Genomic DNA, 19,597 nt, shown 5'->3' on the forward strand with positions numbered 1-19,597 from the left:
AAACTCTGTGTTGCATTACATTACATTTCGAAATGTTGCTAGGTTATTTAATGTAGTGTGTCTCTCTCCCTGTCTCCTAAATTTTTCAAGCTTTCGCACCGTACCACTCACCGTGCTACTCATTGACATGCTAATTTCTCTAACCCCCTCCCTCTCTCTCCGCCCCCGCGCCCCCTCTCTATTTAAGGCCTCGACACGGAGGCGTGGTTTCTCTGTGTGCCTATGTTTGTTCTCTCTCTATGTATCTCTGTGATATCTGTCTGCTTATATGTCTGTCTATATGTCTATATGTCTCTGGTTCTGTGTTTTATCTCTCTCTCAAATTTAGCATTCTCAGGAAGAACGTAATCAACCAGGTAGGGTGTTGATTGTTATGTTATCCGACTCTGTTGTATTACATTACATTTTTAAGTATACTAGATTTGTGTTTCTATTTCATTTATACCTGATGATGATTGCTTGTGTTGCAATCGAAACGTCGTATGCTAGTATTTAATTTATTATTTTATCTTTATACGTGACTTTACCGAAAGAACCAAAGAGTAATTCCTGCAGTCACGAAAGCTCCAAATAAAGTTTGGGAGGTAGGCTTTTTAAATGATTGGAAGAAAATGTTTGAACTAGAATAGGTAAGAAACAGAGTGGAACCCAAAGGCGACGGTGGGGAACCGTTAGAGGCGAAGGCCAGGGATTAGCTAGGGGAAAAACAGTGAGTGAACATTCGAGAAAGGGGGCTCGAGTGATATAAAAGTAGAGAGCAAAAGGGGATGGGACGTTCGAGGAAAGGGACTAGCTTCAAGACCAAGCACGAAGCCCGCACCTAGTGTTGTTACTGAGTCGAAATAAAATAGGCTCCTAGTAGTTCGTCGTTCGAGTCATTTCATATACATTAGCTGCTAATGAAACACTAAATAGGCTAAACCCGCTTCATCATTCTGCTCTTTGAATTTCACTGGATGTACCATACAGGACCCACCATTGTGACATCTACTTATAATACAACCGCACGTCACTTTATGCAAAAATAAATCTGCATTGGGCCATGTTCATCCAGAAAATCCTTATTGGCAAATCTGCACTATACTTATCTAATTCATTATCCCCATTGTCAAACCCAAGAAACCTAAGACATCCATTTAATTGCCTTTTAAATATCCCTAGAACAAGAATTGGAGTAGATGGCTAAGCCTTTGCGTTACAGCACCAATATTTTGGAATGACCTTGTTTGCTCTCTTAACATCGTAAATCTTCCTTTAAAAATATCTTGAAGCAGAAGATTAGTGCTGGATATGGTCACATTTGCCAATGTCATTTGTAACTTTGACCCTTGTATATTGATAGTTCTATGTCAATGTGCCATTTTATCGAGGGACTATGTGTTATCTTGGTTTGGTCTGGGACTGTTTGTTGTTGTTATTGCTGCCTTGCCCAAGCTTGATAAATCGGACTTATAACATAATATTTATTTGCCTATATTTAGTAACTTACTTACCTTCTTCTCGAGTTTGCAGTCCTATAGTTTTTTGGATTGTTTGTTGTTGGAACTTGCTGACCCTCCCATACTGGACATTTGTGATAAAAAGCTTCATAGCTTATCTGATTCCTCTAGTATAAATAAAGATTCTGATGCAACCATCCATCTTGCAACTGTACACGAGCTGATTTTATCGCTCCATCTCTCCATTGAACATTCTTTTGGGCATGTCCAGTCATTTGGCTACCACTACATCAACAGTCTAGACTACCGGCAATCATTTCCATCGCCCTAGAGACATGTTGTACCCATGCGTACTTTTCTGAAGTCATGATCTGTAATTTTCCACCGTTGCCGACCAGCAACTGCTGGTCAGCTATGAAAAATGCTTCGTATCTAAATGTCTCTAACTTGTATGGCTTTGCTAATCCATGATTTATTCAAGTCGGTGTAATTCAAAGCAGGCTTCTCGTCAGACTTTGTATATTTTTCAGCTTTGGTTCATTGTTTTCTATCAGTAATTCATCAACATATCCAATCTGTATGTCATAGTAGGTAACATGTGATTAACAATAATAAATACCATTATGCCTACAATATATAGTATAAATAAAATCTTACAAGTTTTTATAAAGCATTCATAAATGCCCAATTATAACATGTTTAGATATAATCCAAAGAATAATGTTCCAATGTTCAAAATAATTTGTACAATTGGTCACTGTGTTATGAATCTGGCTACCTAAGTTCAATTTCTGGCCAAAGTTAGCATCAATGGCAAATAAAGGCTCCCCCGTGTCCCTTTCACCAATACTAACTGATCAGTGTGGTGAAGTATGGTCAAGCAAATTCCATGACCCTCAAGGTGTGGGGAAACCTTTAGTGGGTTGCAAATAAACAATTCTTGTATTGAATTTGAATCATAGACGTAACTTTTGGTGCCAAATTTAATCTATCACTTTAGCCCCGTTATTCTGGAGAGGCCCTTATTTTTGGGGACAATTGTGATGATTTTGGTTACATAAAATGTTTATATAATGCCTGAATTGGCTAAGGAATCTATACAAACACTAAAGTAATCACTTTCTTGTGCTTATGTTCAAAATTAAAATGTTCATATTACATCCCTAAATGTTTCAGTTGCCCAAAGTTAAAATACAGTTTTTTTTAAGTCATAGTATGTAGAAACTGCAGTTTAACTCCAGAATAACTGGACAGAAGTCAACATCGTGACTAGTTAATCCTTACCTTAGCAGTTGAGGGAATGTCAGAGCACGTTGAGTCCAAGGGATGTGGTAGTCTGCTGTTGTTTGCAGACTCTTTGCACAACTGTATAATAAAATATAACATTGTCAGAAGACGATACAGTTATAATTACATATAACTACAATGTATAACAAAAATAACACGTTCACAAAAATTGAGACCCCATTTTTGAGCTAGCAAAAGGTAAAATATAGCATTTTCCTAATTATGTAGAATCACTACAGTGTTACTGCAGTTTAACATTTCTAGTGTCAATACCGTCACTAGATAATCCCCATCTTCGCAGATGAGTAGATGTCAGAGTGCATCTAAGGAATGTATCGTTTGTATGCTCTTGGCACAGCTTTGAAAGAGAATATATCATTCTTAGTGAGGCATAGTCTTGTTACCTTAACATAAACGGTGAATGAAATGTAATATTAAACACGAACATTGAATGCATGAAGGGAGCAAAAGATTACTTTTTCAGAAGTGAAAGAAATAGCAAGTGCCACGGAGGATGAGTGAACGCCTCGAGAAGGACGTTCACATTTATATGTGGTCAGGAATGTGGTTTGTGACGCATCACGTTCCCGAGCAAATAGGATTATTTACCAATTGTGGGCAATGAAAAGTTCAACTGAAACTCTATTTATTACATTTGTGACGTTTTAGGATTTATATACAGAGGTAGATTATCACCTGAATAATTTAGTTTAAATATCGCCTAAGGGCACTTTTCAGTTTGGAACTTCAAAGTTTTCATCATGGAACACTCCATTGACCGTTTGCACATGTCATTCCCATCATCATAACATCAGCATGCATTCACATGCCGACGTTATACAGCTCTACATTCACTCAAAAGCCAATTTGTTTGTGTCTCACGTCTCACGTCTGATATCGTGCTTTGACAACTTAGACATCTTGATGATGTCAAACAGTCTGAGGTTAAACTGGAGCAAAACTGAATTCATCACACTCGGGACCCACCATCAGCTCACAAGAGTAAATTGTGAGTCCATCTACATAAATGGCCGTGACATTTCAGTGTCAGATAAGGTAACGTGCCTCAGGGTTATTGTGGACAATGACTTGACGTTTGCCGCTCACATCAGGCGCTTGATCGGACGGTGCTATAGGCTAACCGTCAAGACAGCGAGCATGCTCGTTCACGCATTCATCATCAGCCATGTGGACAACTGCAACAGCATCTTCGGTTGTTCCAGCGCTGTGCATGTCCGTCCACTATACGCTACAGCTCGTCTTATAGTTCAGAAGTGGTAATGTGATTCTATCACGACTTCGATACGAGATGAGCTACACTGGCTACCTATCAAAACATGATTGCTTACAAACTGAACCTACTCGTTTGCAGGAGTCTGCATGAATACGCTCCGTCCTATCTTGCCTATTCGTGCGTACTAGACCCACATCGACGCCGCCTACGATCCGTGGCCGATGGTGATCTGCTGTACCCATGTGGGAACCTTGTGCAATATGGCCAGCGCAATTTCGGGGTCTCCAGCCCGAAGACCTGGAACGAGTTATCAGCTAGAGCCAGTTTTGCAAGATAACTAAAACAGTGTTGTTCCAAAGCGTTTACATGTGTGATAGGTGCGCATTCGTGATGGACTGGACTCATAATGGTGCGCGATAAGAAATGCTCAGACTTACAATATTTTATTGTCCAGAATATACGGTCAGTGTTCTAAAATGTGGTATGGTTCAACACAAAAGGGACGCATTTTTAAACTCATAAATAAAACAAATGTAATACTGTGATAAATTTGTGAATGTGTCTGTTCAAAACGTTTAGCGTACTTGCCGACATGCAACAAACTTGAAATTTGCCATGTGGGTACTTTCCAGACTGTACACCATGCAAAAAATATAAAAAAAATACTTTTGTATTTTTTTGGGGGGGCGCAAACACGTTCCTTCGGAGTGGGCAGGTAGGAACTTGGTTGGACAGCGCATTTGTGCACGACAGACAAATAATCCCTGGTGGGCAGTGTGGAACCTGTTGTTCGTACCTGTATGTATAAAAGATAACTTGACTTTAGGTAGCCAGGCAGACAGCCCCCTTAACTATCGCCCCCTTAGGCCCCTCCCCTGACCACCCCCCCATATCCTCAGGCCCCTCCCCTGACCCCCCTTCCCTTAGGCCCTTCCCCTGACCCCCCTTCTGTTAGGCCCCTCCCCTGAGCACCCCCCCCCATATCCTTAGGCCCCTCCCCTGACCCCCCCTCAGGCCCCTCCCCTGAACCCCCCCCCCCCCTCAGGCCCCTCTCCTGACTCCCCCCTTCCTTAGGCCCCTCCCCTGACCCTCCTCCCTTAGGCACCTCCCCTCTCCGTACCCGGCAGTAGGTCTCCACCAATCAAAGAGCTGTTTACCTGACTCCCCCCTTCCTTAGGCCCCTCCCCTGACCCTCCTCCCGTAGGCACCTCCCCTCTCCGTACCCGGCAGTAGGTCTCCACCAATCAAAGAGCTGTTTGTAAGGTCTCCACCAATCAAAGAGCTGTGTGTATTATATATTTATTTATGCACGACAGACAGACAGTCAGACAGACAGACAGCTAAATAATCCCTGGTGGGCAGTGTGGAACATTGTTCCTCCGTGTATTATGCATATATTTTGCACAGCAAGTGAGCTGTGACGTCAAATCTGTCATGTGACCCGTGTGCGGAAGCGTAACGGAGTGTGCCTGCTGATCGCGGGTAAAGTGAAATACAAATGTGTTGCAGGTCTAAGGCGTTCTTCGCGCAGCATTGGTTTATTATTTGAGTCGTTTACTGCCGTACGCACCCTGAAAGTTGTGTGTGTCTGCAGCAAGCGCGTGTATGTGTACCTATGGACGCGCGCGTGTTTGTGTGTGGGAGGAGCGGTAGTGTAGTGGTTAGCGCGCTGCGCTACGAACCCGGCGACCCGAGTTCGATTCACGCTCACGGCCAACACCGGTGACGATTATTTGAACCGGTCCTGGGCCTCCCCTAGGTCGACTCAGCCTCAAACGAGTAACTGGTGTGGTGTGTGAACATCGCCACTGGGGAGACAGCGTTCAAACATTCTACATGGCTACTAGCAGTGGATTTTCACATCTTTTGGAGAAACCCCGAGGGTGTGGGTTCAGTCTCTTGGCTCCACCAAATGGAGTTTGACCAGGAGATATCAGACGCCTGGCCCCCTGGGGCCTTGACACAAGCTTAGTTCTATATTATTTACATGGTTTAGTGGCCCTTTGCACCCGTCCAGAGCCCCCATTGGCTGATATGGTGGCTACGAGCAGCCAATTGTAATTGAACTTCCGCCGATGGCTTATCCACCACTGCATTACCGACCGGCACCACTGAGTAGGTAGAGGGTTATTTTTGCTGTATGCTACATGACCACACATGCACACACACACAGGGGGGCATGCGAGCACAAGCACACTCACTTTCACACACACATTTGCTAGCGCACACACACACACACTCCTAGCGGAATTCTGGAAACCATTACATCTAGCGGATGATCGCTCCGGCGAAGAAAATAATTCTAATTGCATGTTCTCTAGGACTTCATGCAGATATAGTACATGCAAATTTAAAATAATTCTTGGGGCTGTTGTAATAAATAAAAAACGCAATGTCAAATCTAATCAACGAATGAACTGAACACGGTCATAAATAACTGCACAGAAACGTATTTCAGTTTTTGCGTTTCAAGCAACGATTGAAACCCAAATATTGGTTTGACTGTCATTCGAAAGACACCAATCTCATAGCAGAGTGTGTGTGATCTCGTGTATAGTTTAAACTCGTTTGAGTATCAAGAGAGTGTAAGCGCCGCTTACCTTTTTAGCGGTTTGGCAGCAGGAGTCCGTGGCGGTCGTATGGGCGACAGAAAGAGCTCACGAGGTACTCAGCGTTGCTGCTCTGTTTATATACCTGGCGTGGTGGTCGTATATGAAGTGAGCGTGCGAATGGGGCGGGTGTGTTTGGAGAGGCATCACGTAGTTTCTGGGAACAGGATGCTATCTCTTTGCAGAAATGACGTCAATTCTGAGAACAGATAGCAGCCTAAGGACACGTTGTTTTTTTGTAGACGTTAAAGGTTTATTGGTACAGAAAAACGCCTCTTAACGACCACCCCTGTTAACGACTAATCGCTTAATAACGAGCCTCCATAGAGCCCAATGTGTAGTGTATAGTAGTGTAGTATATGGTAGTGTATTTGTATAGTAGTGTAGTGTATAGTAGTGTAGAGGAGTACCGCAAGCACCGAATGAGGGGCGAGCGCGGGAAGGGGGATGGAACAGGAGGAGCCCAAGGGAAGGGGATCAAAGCGGGGGACCGGAAGAGGATGGAGAGAGAGAGAGAAGGACGTCCCGGAGGGAGTGGGGAAAGGGGGGCTGTAGCGGAGGCATGCGGGGTAGCTTGGAGAGAGGGGAAGTGAGGAGGGAGAAAGGGACGTGCGGGGGGGGTAGCGAGTACCCGCAACCAAGGGGAAGTGTTGAGAGAGTGAGAGAAGGAATTAACGGCGGCATGCCCTGAACAGAATCTGGTATCTGTGTGATCCTTGATACCCAGGCACGAAGTCCTGCTCTACATTGGTGTCGAAAGTGGCCATCGAGCTTTCGCAAGAGGAGGAACCGACTCATCAAGGACGTAAACATTGGCTGGCGTCATGTCAAAAGCGACTGCTAAGTGGAAGAATGTACCTGCGGCGCATTCAGCCGATGAAGTCGTCCCTCCGACACCCCCAGAGTCGGGGACCCTGGAGATGCGCTCTGCTGCGCCGCTGTTGACAGCGCAGGAGGCGGGCGGAAGTGTTCTCCTTCCGCCGCCGCCTGAGGGCCAACAGGAGGTCGCCGCCCAACTCAGACAGCTCGGCCAGCTGCTCGCATCGGCCGCACAACTGGTCGCCCGCATGTCTTTGGCGGGGTTCCAGCAAAACGTGGCCATGGCTGCAGGGGTTCCCGCCATCTCTTCGACATCGGCGGATCCCGCCAATTCTCTTCCCGGGCCGGCGCTTCCTGCCAACGACTTCACAGATGCGACGCAGCATCTGCGTGCCATTTCTGCTGACGTGCATCTGCTGCTGACCGCCGCACCGGTACCGCTCGCGCCGGACGTCGGCAACGATTTATTTAAATGTCGCTGCCTGCCTCCAGTCCGCCAATTTACCGCGTTGGGAGAGGACTGGATGGCCTTTTAGAGCCGCTATGAGGCGGCCTATTCTTCAGTGGGATGATCGGATGCGGAGGCGCTAAGGTCCCTGTCAACGGCCTTGGATGACGACTCCCTGGCCATGATCAACGCCATCCCACCAACTGATCGCTCTACGCTTTCTCAAGCATGCGCTCAGATGGCTGCGATTTTCGAGCTGCCATCTAGCGCGCCGCAAGTTCCTGCTGCGGAGGCGGGAGGAGGGCGAGTCGCCTCTCGCTTTCCGCAGCGCACTGTTGGCGCTAGGTCGGGCGGCCTACCCCCGGATGGACAGGGTGGCGCCCGACTCCTTAGCGCTGGAGCGACTTCTTTCACTGGCGTCAGAGTTGGGCGTCATCCTGGCCATCACGGAGGAGGTTGACCTATCATCCCTCAAGGATGCCCAAGGCAGTCAGGCCCACCTTGGCCTATGCCAGTGGCCTGCAGTGATGGCGTACGCGGCGGTTCATGAGGAACCACAGGACTTCACTCCCATTGATGACAGCCAGGCATTTGCCTCCTTCGCTCGCGGTCAGCGCACAATAGGGACTGCAGGACGCTGACCGGGAGAGCAGTGGCTAGTGGGGGCCCCCCAGGGCACTGGTCCTCGCCCACTGCTTGTTTTAAGTGCGGTCAACGGGGTCACATCACCAGGGGCTGCCAAAACGTCGTCGGGGACTCCGCCTGGCCTGCACCTCCTGCCGCCTCGAGGTCATGTTCTTCCGAGAGCCCACAGACACATCACACACTCGACTGCTCCTCGCACCTCATGCATCTAAGGTTCGTCCGAATCACGCTGTTACCCCCATCAATGACAGAATGCATATGCAGGGGATGGGGCCAACGGCCGAATAGCCTAGGGGCATTTGACAATGGGATGCGCTAGCACACCGCATTGTTGCGACGGCAGCCGGGTCTTCCGCGGTATTCGGCCACATTCAGGGAGTGGCAGTCCGCATTTTGGTGGACACGGGCGTGTCGGCCACCATTATATCGGAGGTTATCTTCAACCTCGTTACACCTAAGGGTACTCGGTTGAGACCGGCCGAGGGTGCTTGCGTCACCGCTAATGGGGGCAACCTGGGCATCATGGGCCAGATGACGGCCCCTATTAAGGTTGGGGACACGGAACTAAGGGGGCCGGTACTGGTTTCTAAAACCTTGGCCGTGCAATGCCTCCTGGGCACTGACTTTTTGGGCAGAATGCCCCTTAAAATCCTGATTGACCAGGGTTGTATAGAGATGCCATCCGGGGCACCAGTTGCGGTTTTTGGACTCCCCCACCCGGTTGACTTCTGTAGCCACCAGTGTTTAGGCATTAGCGTTCGGTGCACGCGGTCACCCAGACTGGGGCCGTCTCGACCCACGCATCCCCAGCTCATGCTGAGGGAGATACCGCAGCTGTTGCGGGAGTTGTTGCTGGCGTGGTGGAGGATTGCGGTTCATCCAGCATGTGGATCGATTGGCTGTGTGCGGAGAACACGGATTTATCCCAGGAGGACAGGGTCCGCCTTCGAGCGCTTTTAAACGAATTCGCCGACATTTTTAGCAAAAGCAAATTTGACATAGGCCTACTTCCTTGATTCATCACCACATTGACACAGGTAATTCGCTCCCATTCAACAACATGCTCATAGACTAAGCCCCAACGAAAAGGATCATGTCCGCCTTGCCATTGATGAAATGCTTGCGGCTGATATAATCTCACCCTCTAACAGTCCATGGGGAGCTCCCATCGTTTTCGTAAAGAAACGCGATGACAGTCTCCGTTTTTGCATTGACGTTCGGAAATTGAACAAAATTTCCATCGCTGATGTCTACCCTCTCCCTGAATAGATGATTCGCTGGATGCTCTCTCGGGTGCGCGGTTCTTTTCCACTCTGGACTTGTTGTCGGGGTTCTGGCAGCTGCCAATGGATGAGGAGTCCAAGCCCAAAACTGCTTTCCACACACCTCAGGGCCTTTTCCATTTTAACTGTCTCCTTATGGGCCTCCATTCCGCCCCGGGCACCTTTCAGCACCTTATGGAAATGGTCTTGGTGGGTCTTCAATGGGACTCATGCTTCATATACTTGGATGATGTCATCGTTTTCAGCCGGGCGTTAGAGGAACACCTGCAACGGTTGCGGTCGGTTTTCATAAAGGTACGGGCCGCTAACCTCAAGTTTAAGCCCCAAAAGTGCCATTTGCTACAATCCTCGGTTAGATACTTGGGTCACGTCGTGAGCGCATCGGGGGTGGCTACCGATCCTAACAAAACTGAGTGTGTGCGTGTGTGGCCGACCCCTAAGTCTGTGGTTGAAGTTCGCAGTTTTGTCGGGTTCGCCTCCTACTACCGCCGATTCGTCCGCCAAGCCACTCCATGCGCTGACCGCCAAGGGCCAAAAATTTAGATGGGGCGATGAAGAGGAAGCTGCGTTTGTTACAATCAGAACGCGCTCCCATTGGGGTACCCCGATTTTAGCCTGCCCTTTGTCCTGGACACTGATGCCAGCGACACGGGCATTGGGGCCGTTTTGTCCCAGAGGGTCAACGGCGTCGAAAGGGTTGTGGCATACGGCAGCCACGTTATTGTCCCCCGCAGAGCAACGCTACTGCGTCATGCGTAGGGAGCTGCTGGCTATCGTCCATTTTATGCAGCTGTATAGGCCCTATTTGTATGGGAGGCGATTTGTTGTCCGCACGGACCATGCCGCCTTACAGTACTCCTTGCGGATTGATCAACCTTCGGATCAGCTGTCCCGCTGGCTCGAAGTGTTGCAGGAATACTCCTTCGAGGTCATTGACAGGAAGGGCGTGCAGCACAGCAACGCAGACGCCTTGTCACGATTGCCGCTTGGTGGCAGTTGTGAATGCACTTTGGGCGCCAGTCGCTGCAGGCCCATTGCTGTAAACGCGACCCAGTTGGTGGCAGTAGCCGAAGCAATGCCCCCCAATGAGGCACCGTCGCTGGCGGAATATGAGCTGGGCCTTACACCCGATGAATGGTCCCGCCTGCAGATAGAGGACGCCTCTGCTTAAGCTGTGATGCTGCATTATTCCGACCGACCAAAGGTCCTCTCCAGCAAGGGCCCCATCGGTGACCCTTCAGTGTGGCCTCCTTATGCAGAGGGATGCCGAATCCCAGAGGTATTGTGTTATCGTGCCCATGGTCCTCCGAGGGAAGCGTACCCGGGTTGTTCACGAAATAGTGATGCACTTGGGGGTTCGGATGATGTTGCTCACTATTAAGTGCGACTACTATTGGCTGGGTATGGAGGATGAGGTGGGACTGTTTGTAAAGGCTTGCCAGGATTGTGCCCGCCGGAAGCCGCCGGTTCGGCAGGATCTGCCCCCACTGCAATCCATCCAGGTTAGACGGGTCAATGAAGTGGTGGCTCTCGACATCCTGGGCCCGTTCCCGGATTCAAAAAGGGGCCATACATATCTCCTGGTCGGGGTCGAGTACCTCACTCGTTGGCCTATGGCACGGGCCTTGTCGGATCAGTCGACGAACGAGAGGTTGACGATGCACCGGGGGTCTGGAACCCCGTGGGTGGTTGGTGATAAAGTCTGGCTGCATTGCCCACAGGTGCCCCTGGGGACCTCCCGTAAATTATATTGCCCGTGGCAGGGTCCAGTGGAGATTGTAGAGGTTCGGAGACCACAGTGCATGCGCATCCAATTCGGCCGGCGCCGTTGGATTGTGCACCCCTCATGGTTGAAGAGGTATGTGCCTTGTTCTGTTGAATCCGGAGCGGTGGGTGTCTGATGTGTCCGACGAGCCGGGTCGTGGGTGTCGAGAGGTGGTGCGTCAGGGTGCTTCTTCTCCTCCACCTGCAGGATCGTAGCACCTAATTCGCGAGGAAACGCCTGGACCCCTGCCAAGGGGGGAGCAGTCTCGCAGGGCTGAAATGCCACCGCTCGACCAGGCTACGACTCGAGGAAGCGGACCAGCCTCGGGGATGAGGTCCAGGGAGAGGCTGTTCCGTTGAGCCCTCTTCCTGCACCCCGCCGCTTGGCGGGGCATTGTTTGCACAGGTGGTGTGCTCCGCACGACAGGCCATGGTGAAGGGGCCTCTGCACGGGCCATCCGGTCCCTTCGCTTGGTTCTCGTGCTGTTTTCCTATTTTCCTGTGATATTGTTCTTCTATTGTGTTGTTGGCTGCTTGTCGTAGGAGTCGTCCGCGTTTTTTTTCTCTTTTCTGCGACATAACGTTGGCAGCCGGGATGGCTAATCTTTTTTTCACAGGGGGGGGGGGGGGGGGGGGGGGTGATGTAGAGGAATACCGCGAGGTATAGCCCTATGAGCCATGTGGCTCTTGAGTCGGGTGCAACCACAACAAACAAAATATGAACAGAGAACATCTTAAAGCGACGACGCACAACAGAAACATCCTGGATAAACCAGCAAATCTTACAGAAAAAAAAAACACCGTATTACAACGCTGTGTGCAAAAATCCCAGTGTGATGCAAGTCAAACAATAACAACCATAAGACAATTTAGATCAAAGTTATCAGGCCAACTCCGCACTTCCGCAATAAACATGGCTTAACCATATGTTTTCGAAATCACCAAAATAAAGCTATAAAAACAATGTAACAACAGTAATCATAGGAACTGTGATTCAAATTTAACAATAAACGAAATACATAACATGTACGACCAAACTTGCAGCCATAGCTGGCAGCATGCCACTCCCAGTGTATGATGTGTGAGTCAGCGTATGATGAGTGAGTCAGTGTATGATGTGTGAGTGAGTCAGCGTATGATGAGTGAATCAGTGTATGATGAGTGAATGGGTCAGTGATAGTGTGAGTAAGTGTTTGATGTGTGAGTGAGTCAGCGTATGATGAGTGATTCAGTGTAAGATGAGTGAGCGTATCACGGCCTCCTCCCTGCCATCACGGTCTCTTCCACGCCATCACGGCCTTCTCCACGCCATCACGGCCTCCCCGCCATCACGGCTTCCTCCACGCCATCACGGCCTCCTCCCCGCCATCATGGCCTCCTTCCCACCATCACGGCTTCCTCCACGCCATCACGGCCTCCTCCCCGCCATCACGGCCTCCTCCACGCCATCACGGCCTCCTCCCCGCCATCACGGCCTCCTCCCCGCCATCACGGCCTCCTCCACGCCATCACGGCCTCCTCCACGCCATCACGGCCTCCTCCCCGCCATCACGGCCTCCTCCACGCCATCACGGCCTCCTCCACGCCATCACGGCCTCCTCCCCGCCGTCACGGCCTCCTCCACGCCGTCACGCCCTCCTCCACGCCATCACGGCCTCCTCCCCGCCATCACGGCCTCCTCCACGCCATCACGCCCTCCTCCACGCCATCACGGCCTCATCCACGCCATCACGGCCTCCTCCCCGCCATCACGGCCTCCTCCACGCCATCACGGCCTCCTCCCCGCCATCACGGCCTCCTCCACGCCATCACGGCATCCTCCACGCCATCACGGCCTCCCCGCCATCACGGCCTCCTCCACGCCATCACGGCCTCCTCCACGCCATCACGGCCTCCTCCACGCCATCATGGCCTTCTCCACGCCATCACGGCCTCCTCCCCGCCATCACGGCCTCCTCCACGCCATCACAGCTTCCTCCACGCCATCACGGCCTCCTCCCCGCCATCACGGCCTCCTCCACGCCATCACGGCCTTCTCCACGCCATCACGGCCTCCTCCCCGCCATCACGGCTTCCTCCACGCCATCACGGCTTCCTCCACGCCATCACGGCCTTCTCCACGCAATCACGGCTTCCTCCACGCCATCACGGCCTCCTCCACGCCATCACGGCCTCCTCCACGCCATCACGGCCTCCTCCACGCCATCACGGCCTTCTCCACGCCATCACGGCCTTCTCCACGCCATCACGGCTTCCTCCACGCCATCACGGCCTCCTTCTCGCCATCACGGCCTTCTCCACGCCATCACGGCCTTCTCCACGCCATCACAGCCTCCTCCACGCCATCACGGCCTCCTCCACGCCATCACGGCCTCCTTCTCGCCATCACGGCCTCCTCCACGCCATCACGGCCTCCTTCTCGCCATCACGGCCTCCACACAATCACGGCTTCCTCCCCGCCATCACGGCCTCCTCCTCGCCATCACGGCCTCCTCCCCGCCATCACGGCTTCCTTCTCGCCATCACGGCCTCCTCCACGCAATCACGGCTTCCTCCCCGCCATCACGGCCTCCTCCCCGCCATCACGGCCTCCTCCACGCCATCACGGCCTCCTCCACGCCATCACGGCCTCCTCCACGCCATCACGGCCTCCAACAGCCACTGATGAGCTTCTCCACCCACCACCTCTCACCCCAACTCCTCCACCCACCACCTTCCACCCCAACTCCTCCACCCACCACCACCTCAACAGTCAACGAGGGGCGAGCACGGGAAGGGGGACATTACAGGAGGAGCCCGAAGGAAGGGGATAAAAACGGGGGACCGGAAGAGGAGGAGGGAGAGAGAGAGGAGAGAGCTGGAGCAAGACGTCCTGGAGGGAGCGGGGAAAGGGGGGCTGTAGCGGAGACATGCGGGGTAGCTTGGAGAGAGGGGGAGTGGGTGCACCCAAACGGGCCCAGATTAAAGAGGCGGTAGCGGATATGCTCTGCGATAACATAATCCAGCCCTCAGCGAGCCCCTTGTCTGCCCCGGTTGTGCTGGTGACGAAAAAGGATGGGTTGACACGGTTCTGTGTTGATTATCGGAAGCTGAATGTGGTTACCCTTGGCGACGCCTTCCCCATCCCCCGCATCGATGACACCTTTGACAGCCTCGCGGGGACATGGTATTTCTCCATCCTAGATCTAGCGTCCGGGTACTGGCAGGTGGAGATGACGGAGGAGGATCGGCTGAAGACCGCATCTACCACCCCAATAGGACTGTTCGAGTTCAGAGTGCTTCCGTTTGGACTCACTAACGTGCCTGCGACGTTTCAGCGGTTGATGGAGTTGGTGATGCAGGGCTTGCAGTGGGAACAGCGCCTGATTTATGTGGATGACGTGATAGTGTTCAGAAGGTCCCTGTCTGAACACTGGTCCAGGTTACGGGAGGTGTTCCAACGACGACGAGCAACCCATCTCAAGCTCAAACCACGGAAGTGTTATATTGCACAGCGCAAGGTGGGGTACCTCGAACACCGCGTCAGCGAGGCAGAGGTATGTACCAACCTGGAAAAGGTATGTGCCATAGTGGAATGGCCACGGCCACCCTCAAGGACCACCTCACCCATACCCCCACCCTGGCTTTCCCTGACTTTTCTGCAGATTTTATCCTGGACACCGACGCCTGCAGCAGTGGGTTGGGCGCTGTGTTGTCACAGGTGTAGGATGGGGCGGAGCGGGTCATCGCATACGCCAGCCAGACCCTGAGCGGGGCCGAATTGAATTATTATGTGACCCGTTAAGAACTGTATGCCGTGATTTTCGCGTGCAAGCAGTTCAGGCCATATCTCTATGGCCGGAAATGTCGCGTGCGCACTGACCATTATGCTCTACAGTTCCTCCTCACTTTCAAGGAACCACGGGGGCAGTTGGCCCGGTGGCTGACGCAGCTGCAGGAATATAAACTGCAGATCGAGTACAGGGCTGGACGGACGCACGCAAACGCGGACGCACTGTCGAGGCGACCCGCGGTGTGCTCTGAAAAACGGGCTGAGCAGCGCCCCCATTGGAACGCCATGAGACTAACCTACTTAATGATGGCAGCTACACAAAAATTGAAATAAATCCCACCAACTGCTTCATTACAAAAACGAACAGTATCATCACTGATTCAGCTTCATTCATTGAACAGACCAAACGGTTTTCCTTAAAACCTTCTGCTGCTAGACCACCCAGACTATATGGCTTACCAAAAATCCATAAAGAAAGTACACCCCTTCGTCCCATCGTCTCCACCATTGGCTCACCCACCTACAAACTGGCCCGATATCTGTCTGAGACCTTGCAGCCATTCATTGGTAAGACCATCTCTTCTGTTCTTAACTCAGCTCACCTGGTATCGTCAATTAAAGACATCTCACTGTCCTCGGGTGATTTGTTTGTTAGTTTCGATGTAGCTTCTCTGTTCACCAAAGTTCATGTGCCCGATACCATTGCAATAATTGAAGATTTGGTCCAACAAGGACTGAATGCTGATGTACCAGCCCTGCTAAGACACTGCCTCACCAATACATACTTCACTTGGAATGGAACATTCTACAAACAAACTGAAGGCACTCCAATGGGTTCTCCCTTGTGGCCAACATTTTCATGGAAAATTTTGAGCCGGACGCCATCCAGGCATCCACTATACACCCGTCCTTGTGGAAAAGGTACGTGGATGACACGTTTGTCATCTGGCCACATGGCCGACCGGCTCTGGAATAATTCCTCAACCACATCAATTCCATACGCCCAGCTATCAAATTCACCATGGAGGTAGAAAAGAATGGTATGCTACCCTTCGTGGATGTCTTAATCAAAAAGAGACCAGATGGCTCAATGAGCTACTCTGTCTACAGGAAAGTAACCCATACTGACGCCTACCTAAAACCTGATTCCCACCACCATCCATTCCAGAAGAATTCCCTCATCAAAAGGCTACACCATAGAGCTCAGTGTATCTCCGACCATGAACACCTGACCAGTGAACTCAAACACGTACACCAGGCTCTCAGAGCGAATGGATATTCTTACTACACTATCCGCAAAGCCATCACCCCAACCGTGAGGAAGGAGCCATCTGAAGATCCAATCAAAACAATCACCTTATCTTACATAGCAGGGATGACCAAAAAGATTTCCAAAATCTTGAACAAACACAAGATCCAGGTCCAATTTAACACAGTGCATAAAATGCGTGAGCTGATCCCATCTGTGAAGGACAAGATTCCTGACATGCAATATTCCGACGTCTACAAACTAAGCTGTATCTACAGCAGCAGTTACAATGGGGAAACCAAACAACATGTCTCAGACCGTGTTCGTGAACATAAGGCAGATCTAAAACACGGCAGGTCCAATACTTCTGCCGTGGCTGACCATTACTTTAATGTGGCTGGCTCACATGAAATTGATTCTCTAAGACGATGGTACTTTGCAAGCCGACTGGCTATCAACAAAAATTCGTTCACGAAGCCATCCCTATATTCAGACACAGACACAATTTCAATCATTGGAAAGTTGTCATCAACCACTTTGGGTCATGACTTGATTTGTCTTTTCTTGCCCACTTCCACCGTCAGCAGTGTGGGTGTGTGCAGCAAGATGCAATGCTTTGATTGGTGTCGACTGACTGCCGGTATTGGAGCCTTCTCCTACATTAACATTAGCTGCCCCGCCCATCTCTAAATCTTTATTAACAGCTCTTTGATTGGTGTCGACCGACTGCCGGTATTGGAGCCTTCTCCTACATTAAAATTAGCTGCCCTGCCCATCTCTAAACCTTTATAAACAGCTCTTTGATTTGTGTAGACCTACTGCCGGTGTCAGAAACCTCTCTTACATTAACATTAGCTGCCCCGCCCTTCTCTAAACCTTTATAAACAGCTTGCTTTCAGAGGCTATCTTCCCTGTTCCTGATGACGACCGCTTGTGTTGTGATCGAAACGTCGTGATATTTATATTATTTTTTATTCACTTATTTTTATTATTTTATTGTTATTATTTTTCCTGTCTAAGTGACTTTACCGAAAGAACCATGGAATATAATCCCCCTCTGTTGAGAGAGAGTGCCGTGTGTGTCACAGAGGTCCCTGCTGAAGGGGCCGGGGGCCCGGGGGGGCGCCCGGCGGGCAAGGATCCCGCACCTATGGGCCCGATGGGATGCTCTGACCAACCCAGTCAGATCCAAGAGGGTGTCGGCTGTGTGTTCCCTGGCCTGGACGACGAACAACTGCGAAAGGCCCAGCAGTGGGACCCGGACCTGGCGGCAATGGAGGCGGCCCTACAGGACCCTGGAGTGGGTTGTATTCCCGATTGTGTGTGAGGAATGGGGTCATGCGGGAACTAGCCGAAGCCAGGCAGCCGGGGTGCATCTGTGTTCCCACCCAGGTGCGGCCCCAGCTGCTACGGCTGGTGCACGACCACCCACTTGGGAGCCATGATGGAGAACAGCACAACCGGGAGACCCTGCGTCACCAGTATCTCTGGCCCAAACTGATGCAAGACATGGCTGCCGTGTCAACAGTGTGGGCAGAAGCTGGCGCGGTATCAGGTGCCCCTGAGGCCGTTCCGCGTCAGCCGGGCAAACCAGTTGGTTGGGGTCGACCTGCAGGGGCCATTCCCACGGTCCCACCAAGGCAACCGGTACATTCTTGTAGCGGTGGAGTATTTTACGCGCTATCCAGTGGCAGTGGCCATCCCTGATAAAATGGCCCTTGTGGTCGCCCGGGCATTTGTGGAGCATTACGTGCTCAATCGAGTAATTACCGACCAGGGTAGTGAGTTCATGGCAGAGCTATTCCAGGCACTGTGCCGGGAGTTTGGAATCCAGGAGGATCGAACCACGGCATACCACCCCCAAGCAAATGGTATGGTGGAGCGCATGAACCAGACCTTGGCCGGAAATCTCAAACGAATGGCGGCCGCCAATCAGCAGGATTGGGACTAACACCTCCCCTATGCCCTGTTCACCTATACCACCACAGTACCCACATCTACTGGACAGACCCCGTTCGTGAGTCTCGCCACAACCGGAGGAAGGGATCCAGCCCGGCGGGCTTTAAGGTATGGCTGCATACCCTGCGCGTAGGGGCCGGACAAGTGGGGAAGCTGACCAACTACTGGCGAGGACCCTGGACCGTGGTGCGGCAGATCTCCCCCTGGACGGTGCTGATCCAAGGTGGGGAGAGGGATCGAGAGAGGGTGGTTAACGTCTGCTGATTAAAACCTTGGAGGGCAATCATTTTAGGTGAGAGAGAGAAAAAAGAAGCTGAGACATCAAACTTAGCAAACTTAGAATGCAATGCAACTCAGAGAGTTGGCTAACACAACAGTTAACACTTTACCTGGTTGATTACATCCTTCCAATGATTACTCAATTCATAGCTTTCTTTTTGGTTGAAGTTACGTGTTTTGTGGAAACCCTCCCCGTAGAGGCGGTTCAATCTTGATTTGAAGCTTTCGTGACTGCAGGAATTCATGCTCTTTGGTTATTTCGGTAAAGTCACGTTGACGATTGCTTGTGTGGCTTGTGTGGCAATCGGAACACCTCTCTCTCTTCCGCACGTTCCCTCTTAGGATTTCACCCCCATCCTCTTGCCCGATGCGGAACCCCCTTCCCCCTACTCCCCCCCCCTCTCGAATCTATATAATACCTCGTCACAACAGGTTGTTTCTCTCTCACCTGAAGACGATTGCTTGTTGTTGCGATCGAAACGTCGTGATCCATTATTATTTTTCTTCTAGCCACGTGACTTTACCGAAAGAACCAAAGCAGTATGAATTCCTGCAGTCACGAAAGCTTCAAATCAAGATTAGATGTAGAATTGTCAAGCAACAAACGGTTGTTTTTACCTTTTAAATAAACCGTTTTTTTTCCTTTGTCAGGGACCTTTATATCGGAGTTATGGTTGGTGCACACTTTGAGATACAGTGGCCACGAAGGCGTGGGAAACTATGAGGGGGAAATATTGTGGAACACACATGTTGAGTTAATTAAGAGCAGGTGGGTCTGTCCACGTGGAGACATGGTCTGATTGGGGGCTC

General features: G+C 50.8%; 1 long non-coding RNA gene across 2 annotated transcripts in view; it reads right to left on the bottom strand.

Moving 5' to 3' along the window:
* The window catches only part of LOC144719017 (uncharacterized), a 72,306-nt gene extending 65,577 nt beyond the window's left edge, over positions 1-6,729 (bottom strand). For both annotated transcript variants that reach the window (XR_013585524.1, XR_013585523.1), the window contains exons 1-2: positions 6,561-6,729; positions 2,724-2,804 (exon numbers count right to left, since the gene is read on the bottom strand). This is a non-coding gene — a long non-coding RNA (uncharacterized LOC144719017). The remainder of the gene's footprint in view (positions 1-2,723; positions 2,805-6,560) is intronic.
* Between the last annotated feature and the right edge of the window lie 12,868 nt (positions 6,730-19,597).

Source organism: Lampetra planeri, chromosome 5 (assembly GCF_965212315.1).
Source record: "Lampetra planeri chromosome 5, kcLamPlan1.2.h2, whole genome shotgun sequence".
Classification (NCBI taxonomy): domain Eukaryota; kingdom Metazoa; phylum Chordata; class Hyperoartia; order Petromyzontiformes; family Petromyzontidae; genus Lampetra; species Lampetra planeri.